The sequence below is a fragment of the Channa argus genome, chromosome 19 (genome assembly GCF_033026475.1).
Source record: "Channa argus isolate prfri chromosome 19, Channa argus male v1.0, whole genome shotgun sequence".
Lineage (NCBI taxonomy): Eukaryota > Metazoa > Chordata > Actinopteri > Anabantiformes > Channidae > Channa > Channa argus.
In genome coordinates this window covers 21,391,615-21,415,906 of record NC_090215.1, presented here as the reverse complement: position 1 = coordinate 21,415,906, position 24,292 = coordinate 21,391,615, and the positions used below count along the sequence as shown (strand labels likewise).

Sequence of the window (24,292 nt, the reverse complement as noted above, 5' to 3'; positions counted from 1 at the left end):
TTGAGGTAAGCGGGAGCTGTCGAGTTAACAACCCTGTAAGCAAGAGACAGAGCTTTGAACCTGATGCGAGCAGCAACAGGAAGCCAGTGTAGAGATCTAAAAAGTGGTGTGACATGGGTCTTTTTTGGCTGATTAAAAATTAATCTGCAAGGGTTTGATTGTGGATATCGGTAACCCCATCAACAAAGCGTTGCAGTAATCAAGACGAGATGTGACCAGCGACTGTACAATGAGTTGGGTTGTATATTCCGTCATGTAGGGTCTGATCTTCCTGATGTTGTAAAGAGCAAATCTGCAAGCCCTAGAGACTGAGGAGATGTGGTCCTTAAAGCTCAGTTGGTCGTCGATGATGACCCCCAGATTTTTGGCCGAATTAGTGGGGACAATCACTGTAGATCCAATGTTGATGCTGATGTTGTGTTGCATCAAAGGTCTGGCTGGGAAGACAAGGACTTCGGTCTTAGAGAGGTTGAGTTGAAGGTGTCTCTCACTCATCCAGGCTGAGATTTCTGAGAGACAGGCAGAAATACGCGATGAGACAGTGGAGTCGTCCGGTGGAAAGGACAGGAAGAGCTGTGTGTCATCAGCGTAGCAGTGATAGGAAAGACCATGTGAGTGAATGATGGCACCTAGGGATGAAGTATAGATAGAAAAGAGGAGAGGACCAAGAACTGAGCCCTGCGGCACACCGGTAGAGAGGCTATGAGAGTTAGAAAGATGCCCCCGCCAGGATACCTTGAAGCTTCGTCCTGATAGGTAAGAACAAAGCCATTCTAGAGCTGATCCAGAGATGCCCAAGTCAGAGAGTGTGGACAAGAGTATCTGATGGTTCACAGTGTCAAAGGCTGATGATAGATCAAATAGAATTAAGACAGACGATTGACCTGTGGCTTTTGCAGCTCGAAGATATTCCACAACAGTCAGGAGTGCCATTTCCGTGGAATGACCTCTCTTGAAGCCAGACTGGTTGACATCGAGGAGGTTATTCTTGGAAAGGAAGTCTGTGAGTTGGTTGAAGACAGCTCATTCCATAGTCTTGGCCAGAAAAGGAAGGAGGGAGACAGGTCTGTAGTTCTCCACTACAGAGGGATCAAGAGAAGGCTTCTTGAGCAGTGGGGTAATCAAGGCCTGCTTGAAAGAGGTTGGAAAAGTCCCTGTTTTGAGAGATGTATATAAACCAATGGACCCCTGCTGTTCCCATATAGGACCCCCAGACAGACAGAGACATAATGACTTCACATGACTCTGTCAAATTGTTTGTGCTCAAGCATCAACGCAAGAACATCAGATCTGATTAAAAAAGCAGGTCAGCTTCACTGACTTCACATAGAGCACAGTTCACAGGAAGGCTGTGGACATAAGAACACAAAGCTCCAAAAGTCACAATGAAATCAGTCACAGCAAATTAATGATGGATGATGGGGGTTAAAAATTAAATATCAGAAAGCTGTTATAAATAACCCCAAATTCAACCAAGGAGACAAACGTACTGTACATCAGATTAATATAATACCTTTGTCCTGTTGGAAAAGAATTATATACTGTCCAGACATGGTCCACTGTGTGTTTACAGGGCTTCACAAAGACAGTAATCAGCTTCAGTGACATGATCTCAGGACACAGAGACCCAGCAGAGACATCCACTCATCTTCAGCAACTGATCTGTTGATCTGTTCGGGAAACTGGGCCTTGTGGGGACAGTTATCATGTGGACATCCTGACCAGGCCACAAATCTGTACCTGTTTCGACTGCTCAGCTGATCCCCGTGTGTGTAGAGTTGGTTATAAGTGCTGCATTTGAATCTTGTTGCTGTTAACTGTCCAAATGTCCAGTGAACTATATAAACAAATGGACCCCTGCTGTTCCCTTATAGGACCCCCAGACAGAAAGAGACATGTAATGACTTCACATGACTGTCATATTATCTGTGCTCATTCTGTGTGTTTTTGGTTGGTTCTTATACTTTGGAGTCATTTTAAATCTCTTATTGGTTCTTTGGCCTCTCTGAGCTCTGTGACTGCCCAGAACAATCACTGGTCCTGACTTCTCAGGCCTCTGGACCTGAACCCAGGTAGTAATCTCCTTGCGTTACTCACACTGATCAGATTCAGAACCATTTTTTCTGGCCAACTATGTCTGTGCAGACACACCAACAACAAGCACGATGATTGACACTGAGACAAGTGTGAACAAAGCTGGACAACAATCACTACATCATGTAGTGAACGTGTGGACTTGTTACGTGATGAACTGTGTGCTTGGCTCTGTCAGCTCTGCTCATTAGATTTGCTGTGTATTTATTATCAGTTATAATAATGAACTGTTTGCATGTGTTATGTCATTACAAAATAATTGGACAATGATTCTGAACAACAGTCTCTGTCTTCAATACCGAATGTGTAAAACCTCCAGGTGAAAATATTCCGAGCACAGCATGATTTACATTTAGTTTGGTGAGAGAAGTATTAGGATACCTGTACTTTAGGTTTGAGCTTTGCACGTTAAACATGCACTTCTCATAACCTGGAAAGCATCATAACAATGATTAAATAAAAACATCTGATTGTACATTGATCCACTGTGAGTCAGCAGCACATAAAGTCCACAAATTTACTGTGACTCTCTGTTGATGGGTTCATTTTTCATCTCATTGATTCTCCATGTCTGCAGATTGCAGAGACACACTCAGTGTGTGTGTGGACAGCTTCACATAACGACAACTGGGCTGCTGAGTGTGTTGCAGCCGACTTGCGACACAGTCACACACAGAAAGAAACAAAAAATCAGAGTGGACATGGGATCAAAACCCACAATCCTCACACTGTGGGAAGTAAAAGGCAGATGCTAAAATCACAGAGCTGCAGCCACAGGACATTAGCTTAAAGATCCATTTCTACACATATAACCAGCAACAATCACCTGCACTGACTCCATTTGACCACCAGGTGGCTTCATGGGCACATGAAGGTTTGTTTTACTTCAACTTCAAAAACACTTGTTCCTCAGGGGGAATTTAAGGCACACAGAGGACAGTAAGAAGAAGAAGAGACCCAGCACCGCACAAAAGACACCAAGCAAAACTCTACAGCACAATGATCCCACGTTGGTGGAACGAGCTACCAAACTCAAAATTGCTGAAAACAGAACTCTTCAACATCTTCTTATGCGCTTGCATCTATTTAAAAAAAAACAAAAAAACTTTTATCTGCTCTTTCTTGCACTTGTGTCTCATATGTGAATGAAGCGCATGTTACATTGACTAACATATTAACATGTTCTGGTGAAGTCTAGCAGCCTCCACACTAACCTCCCCCGTCCCCCACACTAACCTTTGACCTGTCTGGCAAATGTCCCCAGCTGCAGGAAGTTATGTCCCAAAGATTTCCGAGCTTTTTTAATCATTGTAGAGTCGGGTCTGTCAGGTAAAATGTGAGATTAAACTGCTGGTACTGGATGTTTATCACTAACTGGAAACTCATGGATCAAAAGAGAAACTGACCACATCTTCTAAATCTACATGGAGCTTTGTCACATGACAAAATACCACAACTTAATAAAGTGGATTAACAGCAGCACTAGGACATAAGTGAGCAGCTTACAGTCAACCAGAATGTCCCCCATACTTTTTGGGGGACGTGGATACCAGGCTCACATCCAGAGAAAAGCCTCACTGTTTTATGGTGGTTGGTGGGGCCATGATGTGGATTTCCATAACTTTTGATTCCTGTGGTGCTGGAGAGTCTCTACTCTGAAGTGGTAGGTTACTAACCTCCCTGAAAACAGTGATTTCTGATCTGGCGGAGCCACACTGAGGATGTGATCCAGGTACACGAGAACAGGGACGGAACAAATATGACATTCAGTCAGTGAGTTCAGCCTCTGTTTAGAGTGAACACAGCAGGAAAAGTGAAGTTGGGGCCGAACCAGTACTTGGTTGAGTACTGCTCCTGTTAGTGTCTAAACACCAACTTCAAACACTGGACAGAGACAGAGACAGAGAGGAGGAACTTTGTCCTCACACATTTGAAATGTCACTCTAGTGGATCTCACAGCTCAGCTGCTTTCATTAACCAGGATTTGGCTTCATGTGATCAGACGATGTAGTTATTGGACAAAGATCCAGTTTGTCTGCAGCAACACTTTGGTTGTCCTCAACACACATTTGTCCCTCCCTGCTATTTCGTGTGTCTCTCACGTCTCCAACATTTCCTGTGAATTTCAGGCTTCAGTTAGGTGCTTCTGTGAGAGAGACTTGTTTATGATTTGTGTTGTGTATGGATGCATGATAAGTTTATAACTAAGTATATAATTCACAGTACATATTGAGCAACAGGTCGTCACAGTCAGAGGCAGAAGCCCTTTTATTTTGCTCATTGTTCTCCTGTTTTCAGTTAGGAGTTTAGGTCATACACCCTGTCTTTTATTTTGTTGTTTGATGGGGTTAGGTGAGGTGGGGGTTTTGTTTGTTGTTTTGGGCACTGCTCACCACCTAGTAAATAAATGGCTACCATTTGGTTTTTGGACTCTTGGTCGTGCTGGTTTTGTTTGGGAATGGGAAGAGTGGGAGAACTCATCATGTTATGTGTAGGTTCCTCTAGACCAGGGGCATAACTGTAATATGTGTGAAGGTGGAGCAGATGTTACCACATCCACATTAATACTTCAACCAATAGTGGAACTAAAGTAACTTGTAACAGATAAATGTGCTGATGTTTTTCTGAGTCTGGATCCAGTCTAACGGGAAGTGAGAATGAATGTCACTTCCTGTACAGTCACTCTGTTATTGGACAGTTTAGAATCTGCCGTTACACACACCGAGAATTAAACACAAAAATTTGATTTTAGTCCACATCAACTCGTTTATTAAAAATAATAATGTCCTATCACTCACCCTATCACTACTTCTCTTCTTTCTGCTCCATCGATTCAAAATGGAGTCTGAACAAACTGCGTACTTTAACTTTATGTTTCTTCTCTACAATGGAAGTTACAAGAAGTCACGTGGACACGTTGTCATGCGCGTCATCACAGGCCTGTTCACAATGCACGGTATTTGTAACCAGAGCAGATGAGGAGAAAGGAACATTGAGAGATGTTTGAGAGGTATAGTTCCTGTTTTCTCAGCGTGTGACTCTTGTTCAGACGTGTTTGTCCTGGTTCTTGTTCTGGTCTCAGACAGTTTTAGTGTTTTGATTAAGAATGACTGAAATTCACAGGTCCAGTTGATGAGACAAGTTAAATGCCTGGATAATATCTATAAATTTTTTATTTATTTATTTTGTAATATTGTGTGTGTGTGTGTGTGTGTGTGTGTAGAGACAAATGTAAATGACGGATCATTAAGAGATGTTTGAGAGGTATAGTTCCTGCTTGATATCTAATTCTAAACTCCTATTCCTATAAACACCACACCCAAACACAGGTAAACTCACCTGGTTTCCTGTAAATATGGAAGGGGCGGAGCCACACTGACCATGTGATCCAAGTACAAGAAAACAGGGAGGGAACAATTACGGTGTCAGTCAGTGAGTTCAGCCTCCATTTACAGCCTGAATCTGCTTTGTCTGTTTGTCAGGGAAAGTTGCTTCGCTTGTTAAACATATTTGTTTTGGCAGAAGAAGACGGAAAAATGTCCGTTCTCACAGGATTTGCTTAACTGCAATGGATTGATGAGGATTTAGAGCAGTTATCTCAAACTCGCGGCCCGGGGGCCAATTGCGGCCACGTGACGATTTTCTGGCCCGCAGAAAGATATTAAAGTTTAATGTTAGAGCGGCCCTCGAGTTTTACATGAACGGCGCTTTACCGCGTTGTGTGCGCAAACTAGAACTGAACGAACCGACCAATCACAGTGGAGTATATGGCTTCCGGGGGAGGGGCCATCAGCCGGGCTTGACGCAAGAAACTTTGCACAGTTATGGAAGCGCCCGCGTAACATCACGTAACCGTCATAGAATTACTACTTCTTACTGTGTTTGACTTCGAGCTGGACGAAGTCAATGTTACCGGCATTAACGACCAACACCGATGTTCCGTTGACGATGTCACCGAGGGGATTGGACCTTCAATGGGGCCATTCAGTCAGCTCCCAACGGTACATCGGTGTTGGCCAGGACGTACCGCTGAATCCATGGGATTATTACAGAAACTGGAACACAGTAATTAACGCCTCCATGGCTGCATCCCATTGTTTGTATATAATAAATAAATGGTGTCCCACTGTCCCAGCTGATGATGAACAGCCCGGTAGCAGTCGCCTTTTTTTGCGCTCGCTATCCTGGTACTTTATATCGAATGTGCACCATCATTTTATGCGTGTGCATATAGTTCACTTGAATCATAGAAAGGAAGTGAAAGTCGGTCTTCCTCACCATATTTGTGCAAAAGGTTTTTCTGTAACTTGAACTTCAATAAGTCCAAGTACAGGTCCAGACTTACTGACTATCATCTTCAAGCCATTCTGAGGGTCTCAACTGCTTCCTCCCTCAAGCCAAATGTGGCTCAGCTATGTGAGAGGACCTGGCGGCAAGAAGTAGGCAAGAGAAGCCATTTTCACAAGAACCGTTCGTGTTCATGTTCAGAAGAAGCCATTGAAGTTAAAGAACTGTTAGTAATGACGTTTGAAAAGATTAGATTTTTTTAACAAACTTTTTTTTTTTGGGAATACCTGATGCTGCCCAGCCTCACCCAGACTCTGCCTCTTGCGGCCCCCAGGTAATTTGAGTTTGAGACCCCTGATTTAGAGTGAACAGAGCAGAAGCAGGAAAAGTGAAGACTGAGACAGGGTGAGTGTTAGGATCACAGCCTGAATCTGCTTTGTCTGTTTGTCAGGGAAAGTTGCTTCGCTTATTAAACATATTTGTTTTGGCAGAAGAACACGGAAAAATGTACGTTCTCACAGGATTTGCTTAACTGCAATGGATTGATGAGGATTTTACTGTCTAGCAATTCATACTAGAACTTTCAGTTTAGTATTTGTATCAGTACTTGGCATCGGCAAGTACTCAAATGTAAGTAGCTGTACTTGCACAAAAAGTGGTACTGGGACATCCCTAATTCTGGCTTTCCTCACCAAATGACCGAAGGTATTTTAAGAAGATGATCAATGACACTGACAGTAAACTTTTTTAGTGATCACCTGAGCAGTACTTTGCTCAAAGGGCGTTTAGAGTACGATGGACAAATCATAGAAATGACATATAAACATATAAACAGCCAATATCACTTAAGTAAAGGAAACTCAACATTATTACAGACTCTTATCCTGCTGCTGAACTTATTTATCACAGGTTTGGAATAAACAATTTAACCTGTAGCTTTTGGTCATAAGAAATGTAGTTAATGTAGAGTATTTCTACTTAATTAAAAGATGGGTTCTAGTCAATTTGGTAGTTTTCCTTAGATTTATGTTTATCAACCTGTGACAACATATTGATTATTTTTGTTGTTTTGCTTCCTGACTTAAATGGACTTTATTATAAATTGCTCTGACATCAGACAAACCAAGGGAACAACGACACAAAATGGAGGCTGTTTACTTTTTGGAATCAGTTGCTACAGTTGTTCACCACCAAAATTATCAATAAATATAAAGTTGTTTGCCGACTCCACAATGACAATATTGTGTTATGGGCGTTGCGTTTGAATTAATTCAAACACTTATTTTGTCAATTTGAACATCTTTCTAAAGTGATTTTTTTTAGAAAAGTGACAACCCCACAAGGTAGTTCTTATTACTGTTTAGAAAACATTCCACTAAATACATGAAGTAATGCACTAGGCCTGACAATCCAGGAATGCTCTAAAAAGGTTTGGAGGCCACTCTGGCTGTGGGACAGGGCAGGGCAGTGGCTGGTGGACTCCACCTAAGGCAGCTAATTAGACAGAGTGACCTGGTTTCTCAGGCAAAGATCCACACAGACAAAAATGGTCAGAACAAACAGAACAGAAAAACAACAGTTTTACAACATATGTCCAGGGCTTTAATAGGGTGTATCACATCCTGTTCTGTCTACTGTGTGTGTGTGTGTGTGTGTGTGTCTGGTTCTTGTCCTGGTCTCACTGTCGGTGTTACTTATTCATCTCTCAGACTGACAAAAGTCTAGAAGATGGAGGAAGAAGGGGACAGAGTTTACATAAGTGTGTCAATGAAGAGTAACTGGTCCAAACATGATCCTCCAAACTTAAGTTCTGAACCTGGACGCTCAGAAACAAGGTAAGAGACAATTTCTACTGTAAACTGATGATTCAGAGTTGATATTTTGTGGTAAAAATTAACCAAATATTAATGAGACAAAGAACTCCTTTGTCCTATGTTCCTCTCAGTATCTCTGACAGCTGTGATTCACAGAGAAAAGCTGGAAATCAACACAAGAGAACTGCTACAATCTTTTAAAAGTCCTGTTTGCAGGACATCAGTAACAATTTATCAGTGGTTGATGAATAAAAACCTGTTTGTGTTTGCAGAGCTCAGTACCACAGACGGAGAGCAGAGCCAGCAGGACCCAGCTGTCTGTCCATGAAGAGTGACTGGTCCAAACATGATCCAAACATAAGTTCTGAACCTGGAACCTCAGACACAAAGTAAGAGACAGTTTATGCTGTAAACTGAGCTGATGATGATTTAGTGAGCAGGAAAACAAAATATATAATGTCTTTTTACATTTTCTGTGTGAAGTTTTCTGTGTGAAGTACTTAATTTATATTACTTAGTAATATAAATTCTGTTGTTTTGCAAAAAAGGACCTTAGGATAATTTTAAAATGATTATTAATTTTATTTAATCAGGTAGTCTGAGTGAGACCATTTTCAGCAGAGCCCCGGGAATTAGAAACATTTAGAGTTTTGTCATAAAGGAAGTCCAACCAGCTTTGGTTACATAGGGTTCAGCTGCTGAAGTAGGAGCAGCATGACAGCGAAATTATGTGTTTTAAGAAGTATACGCTCCAAAGACTGGAAAAACTCAGGTTTAGGACACCATCATTTGAGTCTGGACAGAAAGACAAAGATGTGTAGAGACGTGTGGATGTAGCCTCAGTTTAAAGCTGCAGATAAAATGTTCAGAACATGTAGATGACTCAGTACAGGTTCTACTGATGTGTAACATACTGGGTCTGTAGACAAAGAGTCTCCAGGTGAATCTGAAGAGAGACTGGTCCACAGACAGACCTACAGACTTGTGGAATGAACCTGTACCCTCAGATCCAGAGACATTAGGGGACAGTTTGTGCTGTAACTGAGCTGAAGATGGTTCAGTGTTGAACTGTGATTCTAAAGTAAAACTAATCCGTTACTTTCTGTTGTTTCTAAAGTTTCAATCACATCATGTCTGTCCTGATTTAATAGAGAACTTTTTGGTTCAGGTTAAATTTTAAAAAAAGCAGCACTGATGAAAATTTCAGATCTGCAGCAGTGTTTTATTGGACAGAAGAAGGTGGAGACTCCAGGAGAAACAGTAACAGAGGATAAAGACAGAAACTAATGAAAAGATGCTCTGTGCTCAACTGAAAACCTCTTATTAAACAACACAGATAAAGTAATGTGTGTGTTCTATAGACGTCTCTCTGAGTTGTGTCTGTAATACAGTTTGATCCATCAGTCCATCCTCTTATGTCTCCTGACTGTAGATGGAGTCTGTTTAATGGTCCAGTACAGTGTGATATGACTGAAGCAGCCACTGATGATAACGACCTGTTATTTTCCTTTTTATCTCTTTATAGAAAAGTCAAAGAGGTTTTCAAGTTTGAACACAAATGTCCCACAAAGTTTTACTGGAGAAAAACTTGTATAGAAAGAGCTGCATACGAGCTGGTTTTCAGACCCCACTACTGTAATATGTCACAGAAAACATGTTCATGTCCACAGAAACAGGAAGAGGACTCATGTTTCTGTGGAGGAGCAGCTGTCCTGCTGTGCTTTGTGTCAGGACGTCCTGAAGGATCCAGTCTCTACCAGCTGTGGACACTGGTTCTGCAGTCAGTGCATCACCTCATACTGGGACCAGTCTGGTTCATCAGGAGACTCCTCCTGTCCCCAGTGTGGAAAAAGATCCATAACTGTACAAAGTAAGACTAAGCACTTTTTAATGTGAGATATTCTGAAACACTTCACAGACTTTGTTTGTTTTCTTCAGTGAGTATATATAATATATTATAAAAACTGTTTATTATATATTATATATTCATTTTTCTGTGTTCATTATTATAAATATCAGATTCTTAAACATTTTTGTGTTTGTTTTTGTTGGTAACACAAAGAACAAACCAGATTCTGTTTCTTCATTCTCACATAGTTTCTGATCTTTCAGCAGATGTTGGTTTGCAGGAGGTTTTACATGAACATAAGATCAGTCTGAGGAGGAGATGTGAATGTGTGACTGAAGGAAGTGATAAAACAGGAAGTGGAACCCTCCTCAACAGGATCTACACTGAGCTCTACATCACAGAGGGACAGAGTGAAGAGGTTAATACCCAACATGAGGTGAGGCAGCTTGAGACAGCTTCCAAGATGAAGACCCTCCATGACACACAATCAAGGTCCACGACATCTTTAAAGCCTTACCTGACCAACAGAGACACATCAGAGTGGTTCTGACCAACGGCGTCGCTGGTGTTGGAAAAAACCTTCTCAGTGCAGAAGTTCAGTCTGGACTGGGCAGAGGACTTGGAAAACCAAGATGTCAGTGTGCTGGTTCTGCTCTCGTTCAGGGAGCTGAACTTGATAAAAGATGAGCAGTACAGTCTTCTCACGCTGCTCCATGTTTTCCATCCAACATTACATAAGGTCACAGCAGAGCAGCTGGCTGTCTGTAAACTTTTGTTCATCTTTGACGGCCTGGATGAAAGCAGACGTTCACTGGATTTCTACAACAGTGAGGTTGTGTCTGATGTCACACAGAAGTAATCAGTTGACGTGCTGTTGACAAACCTCATCAAGAAAGGGGAATCTGGTTGCCAATCAGATCCCTCCTACATGTGTGGACAGGGTAACAGAAGTACGAGGCTTCACTGACGCCCAGAAGGACGAGTACTTCAGGAGGAGGTTCAGTGATGAAGAGCTGTCCAGCAGAATCATCTCCCACATCAAGACATCCAGGAGCCTCCACATCATGTGTCAAATCCCAGTCTTCTGCTGGATCACTGCTACAGTTCTGGAGCACATCTTGACCACAGAGCAGAAAGGAGAGCTGCCCAAGACCCTGACTGACATGTACTCACACTTCCTGCTGGTTCAGACCAAGAGGAAGAAGAACAAGTATGATGAGGGACATGAGACCAGTCCACAGGAGCTGACGGAGGCTGACAGGGGAGTTCTTGTAAAGCTGGGGAGGCTGGCGTTTGAACATCTGGAGAAAGGAAACATCATGTTCTACCAAGAAGACCTGGAGCAGTGTGGTCTTGATGTCACAGAGGCCTTGGTGTACTCAGGAGTTTGTACAGAGATCTTCAAAAGAGAGAGTGTGATCTTCCAGAAAACAGTCTACTGCTTTGTTCATCTGAGCATCCAGGAGTTTTTGGCTGCAGTTTACTTCTTCCACTGTTACACCAACACGAACACAGAGGTACTGGAGGACTTCCTGGGGAACAAATTAACTCTGGATATTTTCCTAAAGTCAACCATGAAATCCCTCCAAAGTCAAAATGGCCACCTGGACCTGTTTGTCCGATTCCTTCATGGCCTCTCTCTGGAGTCCAACCAGAGACTCTTAAGAGGTCTGCTGGGTCAGACATACAACAGTCCAGAAATCATCCAGAGAGTCATCAACAACCTGAAGGAGATGAATGGTGATACAATGTTTCCTGACAAAAGCATCAACATCTTCCACTGTCTGATGGAGATGAAGGACCACTCAGTACATCAGGATATCCAAGAGTTCCTGAAGTCAGAGAACAGATCAGAGAAGAGACCCTGAGATCCACTGCTCAGCTCTGGCCTGCATGCTGCAGATGTCAGAGGAGGTTCTGGATGAGTTGGACCTGAAGAAGTACAACACATCAGAGGAGGGACAACGGAGACTGATCCCAGCTGTGAGGAACTGCAGAAAGGCTCAGTAAGTCCAGATGTGATCAACCACACTTAACACACATAAAAGATGTTGGAACAACAAGTCAAATTGATCTGTTCTGTAAACTAAATACATTTGGGTTGAAGATGTTAAAGTTTCAGCATTTCAGCTTTTTTTGATGCCTTGATAAAAGGCATTTCTCAATATAGAATAGGACAAGTTCAGACTATGGAACTTTATTCTTCTTAATATTTGTGAGTCACTAAAATTGGGGGTCTGTGAGTAAAACCTGAGTGGAAACATCAACCTGCAGGATTCAGGAGTGAAGCTGATTTGTTCTGGACTGAAGAATCCAAACTGTCTCCTGGAGAGTCTGAGGTCAGTTTTCCATCTTAAATCCATAAGTGAATGTTCAGGTTTGGTTTGGTTCATTAGTTTCTAAGTTTGTCTGAGCACAAATGTAAAAACCATTTCCTCAGGTCAAATCCCTCAACACTATGTGGGACTTTAAGTTGAGTCCACATAGAAAAGTGAAATAAGTCCAGACTGGCTGATGGGAGATGTCTCCATGTTTGCAGACTGTACTTGAAGGAAAGTGGTGCTGAGGAGGAACAGGCTGACAGTCTGATTGGGCCTTGGACTAGTACCTTGTCTGCACTAGTAGTGGACCATGAACTTAAGGAAAGCCGAGTTTTTCTCAAGTGTTAAAGATGAAACTTTCTTTCTCTGACATTTTACTGCCTGACAGTTGGAAGGTTCCACACATTCAACAGTGGTTTCTGCCTTTGGCCTTTATGCACTGAATCTTTTCCCACTGTGATGTTGTGGAGATGGTGAAAGAGCTCAATTCTTTGGAAACTTGCATTTTTCACCTTGATGACAGAATTGTCAAAGTGCTGAGCCACGACCCATGTTTGATTGTAGAGACTGAGCCTTTGAGCCAATCCTGCTCATTCTGGAAACATCCACAATGTTATGTGCATGCAGGACATTTAATAATTACAACTGAACACAGTCAAAATCTGTTTTTGCATGAAGTCTTCATGTCTTTAGTGGCGTCTGATTTGTCTCCATCAATAGGTGACACTTGAACCTGTGCGTGATTCTTCCTGTCAGACAATGATGTCACTTTGTGTGGAGACACAACCAGTAACCAGGAGTTTGTACAGAAAGGTACTAGGTTCCATTTAGGATCAGAGAAGAGAACATCCAACATCTGATCCAGTTAGAAACAGGATTCAGGAGGAAGCTGAACTCAGTGTGGTCATTTATTTTACAATAAATCATGTTTTAATGATCATTTGGAATCAGTCAATCACTTCATTCAGGACTGTCGCCATCCAGCCTATAGTTCCTCATTTATACAGATTTAAAAAAAATACACTCTCTGATGTTTGTCTGATAATTCCAGTGCTGGTTCAAGCCCAGTAGAAATTGGGGAGGGTTGCGTCAGGAAGGGCATCCTGCGTAAAAAAACCAAACTGTGCCAAATCAACATGCGGACAATGCTGTGGCGACCCTGAAGTCACGGGATAAGCTGAAAGGGCAACAAAATATATAAATAAAAAATAAAAAGTCACTCTAACACCATTGATTAGGACATATTTGATTGATTACTAATGAATTGATCTACATCTTTGATTCTTTATTCAGATTGAGGTACTTCAGTTTGTCAGAGATCAGCTGTGATTCTCTGGGCGATTCATCTGAGAGAACTGGACCTGTGCGAAAATGAGAACCTGCAGGATTCTGGAGTGAAGCTGCTGTGTGGTTTTCTGGAGAGTCCACACTGTAAACTGGAGACTCTGAGGTCAGTTCACTGACTGATACTGTTGGAGATTTTATATATTTAATCCACAACTTTAAGTAATTACTTTACCTGAAAACTTTCATTTTTAGATTTAAAAAACAACAACTTTTTTTTCCTCACTCTTCCTAATTAACTGTATAATTTCAGGAGTGAAGCTGATTTGTATATTTAACTGTATATTTTAATAACAAAAATAAACAGAATCATCAGAACTGATATCTTATTTAAAATCAGTGATTAAAATGAATAAAGACAAACATTTGTTGTGTTACCTCATATCAGTGAGCTGTAATCATTGATGTACAGAAACAGCACTGGTAAAAGTCACCAACGATCTTCTCATGGCCTCAGATAATGGACTCATCTCTATACTTGTTCTGTTAGATCTTAGTGCTGCATTTGATACCACTGATCATAACATTTTATTACAGAGACTGGAACATGAAATTGGGATTAAAGGAACTGCACTAGGTTGGTTTAAATCCTATCTGTCTGATAGATTTCATGATCTCATTTGTTCATGTTAATGATGAATACTCCATGCACACAAAGGTTAGCTATGGAGTTCCACAAGGCTCTGTGTTAGGACCAATACTTTTTACTTTATATATGTCTCCTTTAGGCAACATTATTAGAAAACACTCCATACATTTCCACTGTTATGCTGATGATACCCAGCTATATTTATCTATGGAACCAGATGAAAATAATCAGTTAATAAAGCTTCATGCCTACAAGACATAAAGGCCTGGATGTCCCACAATTTTTTACTTTTAAACTCAGACAAAACTGAAGTCATAGTATTTGGGCCCAAAAATCTCAGAGATATGATGTCCAACCATATTGTTACCCTAGATTGCCTCCAGTACTACTGCAAGGAACCTTGGAGTTATTTTTGATCAGGATCTGTCCTTTAACTCACATATAAAACAAATCTCTAGAACAGCCTTCTTCCACCTACGGAACATTGCCAAAATTAGGAGCATCCTGTCTCAAAGTGATGCTGAAAAACTGGTCCATGCATTTTTTACTTCTAGGTTGGAGTACTGTAATTCCCTACTTTCAGGATGCCCCAGTAACTCCCTAAAGAGCCTGCAATTAATCCAAAATGCTGCAGCAAGAGTGCTGACTGGAACTAGCAAGAGAGATCATATTTCACCTTCACTAGCTTCTCTCCATTGGCTTCCCATTAAATTTAGAATAGAATTTAAAACCTTGCTTCTTACATATAAAGCTCTGAATGGTCAGGCTCCATCATATATAGAAGATCTCATAGCACCATATCATCCCAGTAGACCACTTCGATCTCAGAATACAGGCCTACTTGTGGTTCCCAGAATTTCCAAAAGTAGAATGGGAGGTAGAGCCTTTAGCTATCAAGCTCCTCTCTTGTGGAACCAGCTCCCAGTTCAGATTCGGGAAGCAGACACCCTCTCTACTTTTAAGTCTAGGCTTAAAACCTTCCTCTTTAATAAAGCATATAGTTAGTTATAGTTATGCTGCCATAGGCTTAGACTGCTGGGGGACCCACCCCCCAATGCACTGAGCTCCTTTCCTCCTATTGACCATCTCTCCTCTCCTCTCACCCCGCAATTGTCACCACTGTATGTCATTAACTCTGTGTGTTCTCTCCCATAGTTGTCTTTGTCCTCCTCTGTCCCCCTCTCTCTGTCCCTTTCTGCAGGTGTCCTCCGGCTTTGAAGCTGTGTGTCTACCAGCGTGCAGCTACTGGTCCTACCAATCTGCCCGATGTTTTGTTGTTGCTTTTTGTTGCTCTGTTCTTTTCTCTCTCCCCTTTCCACTCACCCCAACCGGTCGAGGCAGATGGCCGTCCACCCTGAGCCTGGTTCTGCTGGAGGTTTCTTCCGTTAAAGGGAGTTTTTCCTCTCCACTGTAGCCTATGGCTTGCTCCAGGGGGAATTGTTGGGTTCTCTTTATATATCTTTATAATCTTGACTTTATTCTGTAAAGTGCCCTGAGATTACTTTGTTGTGAATTGGCGCTATATAAATAAAGTTGAATTGAATTGAATTGAATTGAATTGAATGTTTATATAAAAACAGTTGTATTTTTTCATAGAGGGGAATTTTCTTGTTAAATGAGTTGAAAAATGTTTAAAGAACCAAACTCTTGTTTTTCCATGTTTCAGTCCATGAAGTGGAAATTGTTGTTATTTCACATATCTGCTGAACATTTTCCAAAGTTTTCATGAAATCAACTGTAATTTGGGATTCAAATAGTTTTTGTTCAGAATAGTTTAGTAGTAAAATAGTTTTAGTTTTTAGTTTACATTTTATAGAAAACACCATTGAATGGGACATATCTGATTAATTACTAATGATTTGATCAACATCTTAGATTCTTTATTCAGATTAAGTTTCTGCAGTTTGTCAGAGATCAGCTGTGATTCTCCGGGCTCAGCTCTGAAGTCCAACCCCTCCCATCTGAGACAACTGGAGCTGAGCTACAACTACAACCTCCAGGATTCAGGAGTGAAGCTGCTGTGAGGTTTTCTGGAGAGTCCACACTGTAGACTGGAGACTCTGAGGTCAGTTCACTGACTGATACTGTTAAGTCTTTATTCCTTAAAATCAATTAACTAAAAACTATATTTTCGTTTTATTTGTATTTTCTCATTATATATCATGTCATATTGGACTAAAACTAATCTATTTGTTTAGTGATAGTTATTTCAGTGCGTTCACTGAAATAAAACCTTCAGAACTTTTGTTAAGTTTCAACTAATATTTTTGGAAAAAATCAATTGACATGAACTCAGTGAAGATAAAACCTTATTTCTTTCTTTTCAGTCCATATCAATGAGCTGTCATCACTGATTCTGTCCATATAATGATCCACAATAACACAAGGAAAAATTCACTCTAACACCATTGATTAGGACATATCTGATTGATTACTAATGATTTGATCCACATCGTTGGTTCTTTAAGCAGATTCAGATTCTCTGGTCTCAGCTCTGAAGTCCAACCCCTCCCATCTGAGACAACTGGACCTGGGAGGAAACAAGCTGCAGGATTCAGGAGTAAAGCTTCTGTCTAATCTTGTGGAGAGTCCACACTGTAGACTGGAGACTATGACGTCAGTAGAGGGTTTGAGTCAGTCCATGCTGCTTTCAGCAGTATTGTACTAATCCCAGTTAGTATCAAAGCAAAGATCCAGTTTTTACTGTAAAGCTCCAACCTTCTCAGTGGCTGCTTTCCTCAGTGAAGCTGTGAGAGGAGAATGGGGACATACTTCAGGATTGGACAGAAAGACAGAGACAGAGAGAACTGTCAGCCAATCAGATCAGCCAGAAGCTTGTTGTGATCATGTGTTTGAGTTTATGTGAAGACGACTGTTGTTGTTGTCTTCATGTGGACAGGAAATAAAGCTGGATTCCAGCTGACAGCCTCACAACATGTATAGAGACAGTGATCCTCATTCATCAAATCTGATCTGAATTCAACATTAAACTATTGATCAGTTTCATCTTTGTCACAGCTCTAAGATCAGTCTGACTGAAGCCTGCAAATCAAAGAACCATGGTTACATTTAGTAACCATGTGGTCTTTGTACAGACCAGAACCTCTGCTGACTGACAGATGATGAAGTGAGTCTCTGGAAACATCATTGATCTCCTCTGTTCTCTCTCATTCTCTCTACAGCTGGAAGTGATGATCTCTCTGTGTCCTGATAATCCAGATGTTGCAGCAGCAGCAGCATGTTGTGTGCAGAGAGGCTCTGACTGGACCATGTTACTGGGAGGTAGAGTGGAGAGTAGAGCTTCATCCAGCAGTGACTGACAGAGGAATCAGAAGAAGTGGAGATGACTCTCAGTGCTGCAGTCTGAACTGCTCTGAGAACAGCTCCACTGTCAGACACAATGTTAAGTCCACCATCATCCCTGTGTGATCCTCTGGATCTAACAGAGGACCAACAGTGGATCTGGACTGCTCTGCTGCTGCTCTGTCCTCCTCCTTCTGATCCAAATTCACTTAATTTCTGACAAACCATTTATGCTAAAGATTATGTTCATATATTGTTTTCATACTTTTAAGATGTCTGACTTTATAAAATTAACCTTTACTTTTAAAGGTCTGTTACTCTGTAGTTATAAATTCCAGCAACACTAAATGTGTGTTATTCCGCTGTGACTTCTTCAGTATCATCCACTGAATAGTTAAGAACTGAAATTTAAAAAGAAATCATGAGTTACACTTTGTTATGTACTTTATTACAAGTTATATTCTTACACTGATGAATTTATCACGACTCAGCCTTTTTAATTAAGGTGACTGCGTTTTCAAATTATAAAAAAGTCAAGAAAGACAATCAGCATCAGCAGCAGTTTCACATCAGTCACTGATTTTCTTCAGGAAATGTTTCTCTAGTTCAGAATTTGTATCTTTATTCTAAAGCCAAAGTACCACATTAGCTCCAGTTAAACATGGTGATGACAGCACCATCTACTGGTCCAGATCCACAACAGATACACTTTAACGTTCAGACTTTGCCACATCTGTAACCAAGGAAACAGGACCTCTTTATCTACGTGATCGGCAGGTACCCTGATATCTTCTGTTCTGGGACAGTGGAACTAGTTTAGTATAGCGGCTCTCTGACGGGTTTGAAAGTCAGCATTTCATGTCAGAGACGATTTTTTAGCAGTTTGTCGCTGTAATTCAGAAATAAGTCCTCACTCATTTCCTGTTGATGCTGAGCTAACGTTACGAGCGAGTCAAGAGCTGCGGGAAAACACGAGTCCTACAAAAACACCGTGTGTAACAGGTATTTTCATGCTGTCTGCTGGGAAATGAGGAAATTACACAAAGGAGCTGTGCTACACGCCACAACACCAGGACCCAGTGTTTGGGAGTGTCGGAAAGGACCGCACACTCCGGCTCTGAAGGGGAGTCCAGCCACAGTGATGGAAGATGAGTCCAGCGTCTCCAGCTGCAGCCGAGGAAACCTTTTAGGTTCACGACCGACGAGGACACACGGTTTTCCCGCAGGTTGGTTTAGAAGGCTTGTGGAAGAGCTGCGTACCGACATGCTATCTGTGTCATGTGTGAGTGTGTTTTCAGGGGTCGTAGAAGTACACAAGATACTGCACTACAACTTTAGATTTATACTGATACTTACGTTAAAGTACTGAGTTCATGTTCTGAACGTACTGAGTTCATGTTCTGAACTGGTCGTCTTTAAGACCTCTAATATAAAACATTTAAAACATTTTAGCTATTTGTTATCTCTAACTTCTCTCAGGATGTGTGAGGGCAGTAGATTAAAAGAACATATTGTTCCTTTGTTCCAAGATACTGTAGTGTTGTTACAAAGGTTCACCACAAAGGGAGGTACACCCCCCCCCCCCCCCCCCCCACACACACACACACACAAGCGTCAGTGTATTTCTATAGTAAAAGAACCCACAAATCATACTACATGCTTTTTCAAGAGTGTTACAACCACAAATGTTCCACTGGACTGTCATTGAAATAGAAACACATCATCCTGTGCAAATAGGGAATTTGAAACCGCTGATCTTTCCCCAAAAACTCCTCTAAAGAAGAAACTGGTCCAAACAGGTGAGGGACGGTCTGAAAGGGACAGGGATTGATGCTAATGTCAGGTTTGTTGGGTAAAATGTTAAACTAGTGATGGACAAATTGAAACTTTCTGAAGCACTGAATCAATATGAAGCATTTGTTTTTCAAAGCATTTCACACACTTGAAGTGGCGACTTCTGATGAACAAATCCTTTTCCATGCAAATGTATGAAATAAATGATGAAGTAGTTGATCAGAATACAAGATAAGTTTATGCTGCTATTGATGTTAATTTGTTATGATATTAGATCATTTTTAAAAAGGCTGCAGTTCTAAATAAGAAGTGGATCTGATGTTCAAAATCAGCGAGACACCTTCTGATATGAGTGTCACGTAATGAAGCTTTGAGGTGGTCACAATTTTTTGGGGGATAAAAGCGACACTTCATGCTGTGATGCTTCTGCTTTAAAGCACGATTCTGCTTCAAGCGTAACATCACTATGTTGAACTTTGTATTTCTTTGTGTGTTTGGCATCGATCTGAGCTGTTTGAATAAAGTTAATACCATTCTTTATTTTAGTTTAAGTTCAGTTTGTTCTCATCTTCTCATCATCTCACTGCATTTCAACAATCAGGTTTGAAAATCAGATACTGGATCCATAAAGAGCAACTGTGGACAGGGACATTATATCAACCCACTTCTTTTATACGAGACACTGATCTCTCCATAGATTTTAAAGTCATTAATTTCAATGCAGTTCAAATACTTGTGTTGCCTAAAGTCAGTTTAACAATCCTGGAAACTTTTTGTTGTTGAGCAAAGTTTTTTGACTATTCATAGAGTTTTTCTTTATAATTGTGTTGGCTGCTGAGCCACAACGAGGCTTAAGTTGGAAGTAAATTACGTTTTTACACAAAGATTCTCACACACAAACAAAATCATTGTTCCTGTTATAGCTCACTGGTTTCTACTGAAATTCCTAAATAAATTAATTCCTTAAGCTGGACTGATTGTGGGGGAATTATCCAAGTCCTGCTTCTTTTGCTGGTTGTACCTTTAGGATCTAGACGTCCTTCAGCTCCTGCCAGGTCTCAGGGCTCCATAGGGAGGTCCAAGGTTCAGAATGGAGAGCTGTGGTCTTCAAGCAGCTGGAAACTGTAGATATTAGAACATCAGTAAACATGTTTCAGAGAAAACAAGGAGAATTTGAAAAGTTAGGACGTGTTGAACATGGAGCCAGGTAATTTAGCAGCAGGAGAATAAACTCACACTAACATTTGTTCTTTTTCTTTTTCCAGGTCCTTTTTCTACATTAATTTTATTGTTTTGACTTCTGTGCCGTTACTGTCTACCTCTCTTTCTCTGTCCCGCTATGTAATCAGCTCTTCGTGACTCCCCCTCTAACATGGTCGTTGTGCTACAGTATGTCTGTCCTTTTCATCCGCTTGGATTGTTGCCATTTCTGACTTGTCAGTATCTTTAATTGTAAGTTTTTGCTTTTCCATAACATTTAGGGGGACATCCAACATTGCCAACATGGCGGCCTAATGGTCTGTCTACCTTGTACACTTGGATCAATTTTAGTGCAGCAGTGTAGACTAGGATGGTCTACAAACAAAGTGAGTTTAATTAAGCGTGCTTTGGTTTCTAAATTGGTGCTTTGCCACAATATTTTCCACTTCTCCATCAGTTGAGTCCTCCAAGAAGGCTGCCTGTGTGCCGACTCATCGTTCATAAAACATGGCAGCTCGTCTTATCTAACAAACTAGGATCACAAGCAAACATGTTCTGTAACAGGTAACACATTACTTGTCTTTTTGTCGTATCTCAAACTGTTGTTATGCTGTTATGTTTTGTATTGTGTGATTTGTACTGTTTTTTTTTGGTGGTATATTAAAAAAATAAAATACAAAAATAACAAACTGGGATTAATGTAGTGCACCAATGTAGACCAGGAAGATCTACAGCAGGGGTCTCTAACGTCGCTACCGGTACTTTCCAAATAGCTCACCAAAGAGTTAATGAAGCATACATACATTTTAAACCTTTATTAGTCAGATTTGAGTGCTCACTCAAACCAATTTACATCTATAGCCAATTAAATTCATAAGTGTCCCGCTGCCTTCTTACACAAAAGGATATTTGACAATTAGTCATCAATGAAACAGTGCACTGCCGTCAAGTGTGATGAGCCAGTGATGATCAGTTTTGGCAGCTTAGCAACTTTGTCACTATATTCAGTGAGCATTCCGACCCTGTAGCGACTCTTTTTGCAAAAAGCAACTAGTGACAAATCTAGCCACTTTTTCTGTGTTATTGGAGACTTTTGGAAACTCTGACGTGAAAGCACGTATCGTTCTCACTCTTCTCAACGAGCAGCGGGTGCTGCCGTAGCCCCCCACATCCCAAAGCGCTCACAGGCCCAGTCCTCTTGCAGCAGCCCCTCCCAGCTGCAGTCAGAGCAGAAGATTTTCACACCTTCACCAAACTGCAAATGAAATGAATCGAACAAGCACAAAGCCCCCGCTGCTGCCCACAGCAAGAAGAGAATACACTAGAAAGAAATGCATACAGACACACTAAATGCAGAAATACACACAAAAATGTTTTTGTGATGTGTTATTGTAAAATGTGAAACATTTTGTAAAGGTTCAGGAAATCAGCTCATTAGTTTGTTGTAATAATCTATGAGAATAAATACTCCAAAACATGAGCAGCTCTCAGCCATTTTCATTTTGTAAAATTAGCTCTCAGGGGAAATAAGGTTGGACACCCCTGGTCAACAGACACAGTGAGTCTTATTTGGGGTATTGTGCTTTTTGCCTACTGCCTACAATATATTTTCCTTCAACATGGCTGTGTGTTTGTTCGTCTCACCATCGTTTGTCATCCCAGTTGTGTATTTAATTTAGGACACCCACAAACTGACAAACACCTACAAGCTTTTTCCAGTGTGAGGGACTTTAGGAAAAATGACTCAAAGTACACAGTTAAAGTACTCGTCGGAGTCTTTGGTGAAACTGTGGCTGCAAAGAGCTCTTTGATTAATGCCATCACTGGAGAGAAGAATCTTTTGCCCTCTGGATGTGTCAGTGCATGTACTGCAGTGATGATTAAACTAACAGTCTAACATGTGCAAACAAAACTATGAGGCAGAGAACGAATTCATTCCAAAAGAGGTAAAATAAGCTGAATATGTTCATGTTTACTTCATGCTGTTGTAAAGTTATGATGTAGCAGCAGAAAATCAGCAAATCACCCAAACATGCTCTTTAATTAAACCGAGTTTTATTTGTAGGAGTGGGAAGAGGAGTTGAGGTATGTTTCTGAGAATAAAACAGATCAGGAAGATGAAGTGGAAGAATATTATTGTGACATTGTTGAAAAGCTATCAGCTTTCTGTGGAGAATAATGGAAAAACATACCAGCTGAAAACATCATGGACCGGAAACATTTCAGAGAAATTCCAGAATTTCTCAACTCAATGGTGTCGAATGCAGCACTAAGATCTAACAGAACAAGTATAGAGATGAGTCCATTATCTGAGGCCATGAGAAGATCGTTGGTGACTTTTACCAGTGCTGTTTCTGTACTATGATGAACTCAAAATCCTGAGTGAAAGTCTTCATACAAATTATTCCTATGAAGGTGATCACATAATTGCTTTGCAACTACTTTTTCAATTATTTTAGAAATAAAGGGGAGATTAGATATTGGTCTGTAATTAGCTAAAACACCTGGGTCAAGACAGGGTTTTTTAAGTAGTGGTTTAATTACAGCTACCTTATAGGCCTGTGGTACATAGCCTGTTTCTAAAGATAGATTGATGATATCTAATATGAATGTATCTATTAAGGGTAAAGCTTCCTTGAGCAGTCTAGTTGGAATAGGATCTAGCAGACAGGTTGTTGGTTTAGATGAGGTAATAATTGAAGTTAGCTCAGAGAGATCTATGGGTAAAAAGCAGTCTAACAGGGATTGGGGCCTTATCGATGATTCTAGCACTGCTGTACATGAAGATCTATCTGTAATATTTGGGGGGAGGATCTGGTGAATTCGTTCTCTAATAGCTACAATTTTATTCATAAAGATAGTCATGAAGTCATTGCTGCTCAGAGTTAAGGGAAAACTAGGCTCAACAGAACTATGGCTCTTAGTCAGCCTGGCTAAAGTGCTGAAGAGAAACCGGGGGTTGTTCTTATTTTCTTCTATTAATGATGAATAATATGCTGTTCTGGCATCACTGAGAGCTTTTTTGTACGTTTTTAAACTATTTTTCCAGGCTAAATGAGATTTTTCTAACTTTCTGGAACGCCACTTCCTTTCTAACTTTCGTGTTTCCTGTTTTAAGTTGCGTGTTTGTGAACTATACCATGGAGATCGCCTCTTCTGGTTTACTGCCTTCTTTTTCAGAGGGGCAACACTATCGAGTATTGTACGTAGTGAGGCTGCAGAATTGTCAACAAGATAATCAACTTGTGCAGATGTAACATTAAGGAGACTACTTTCCATTGTATTAACAAATGGTGAAGCAAAGGATGAAATAATTTTTTTAAATTTGTTTACAGCTTTTACACTTAAGCACCTGCATTAGTGGAATTTTTCCCTAACTGCTGTATAGTCTGTTATTGTAAATTCAGATGTTATTAAAAATGGTCAAATCAGAAGCGAGTTGTGACTAAATATTGTTAAATTATCCGTTTCAATTCCATATGTAAGGACAAGGCCTAAGGTTTTACTGAAACAGTGAGTGGGTTTATTTACATTGTGGGAAAAACCAATTGAATCTAATAATGAATTAAACGCAGTGCTCAGGCAGTTACTGTCAGCATCTACATGAATGTTAAAGTCACCCACTATAATGACTTTGTCTGTACTAAGCACTAAATAGAAAATCAGAAAATTCAATCAAAAACTCTGAATAAGGGAC

The 24,292-nt window shown here is 40.7% G+C and overlaps 1 pseudogene; it reads left to right on the top strand.

The window, feature by feature from the left end:
- Window positions 1–5,514: 5,514 nt before the first annotated feature.
- Window positions 5,515–17,490, top strand: LOC137105081 (NLR family CARD domain-containing protein 3-like; annotated as a pseudogene).
- Window positions 17,491–24,292: the final 6,802 nt, after the last annotated feature.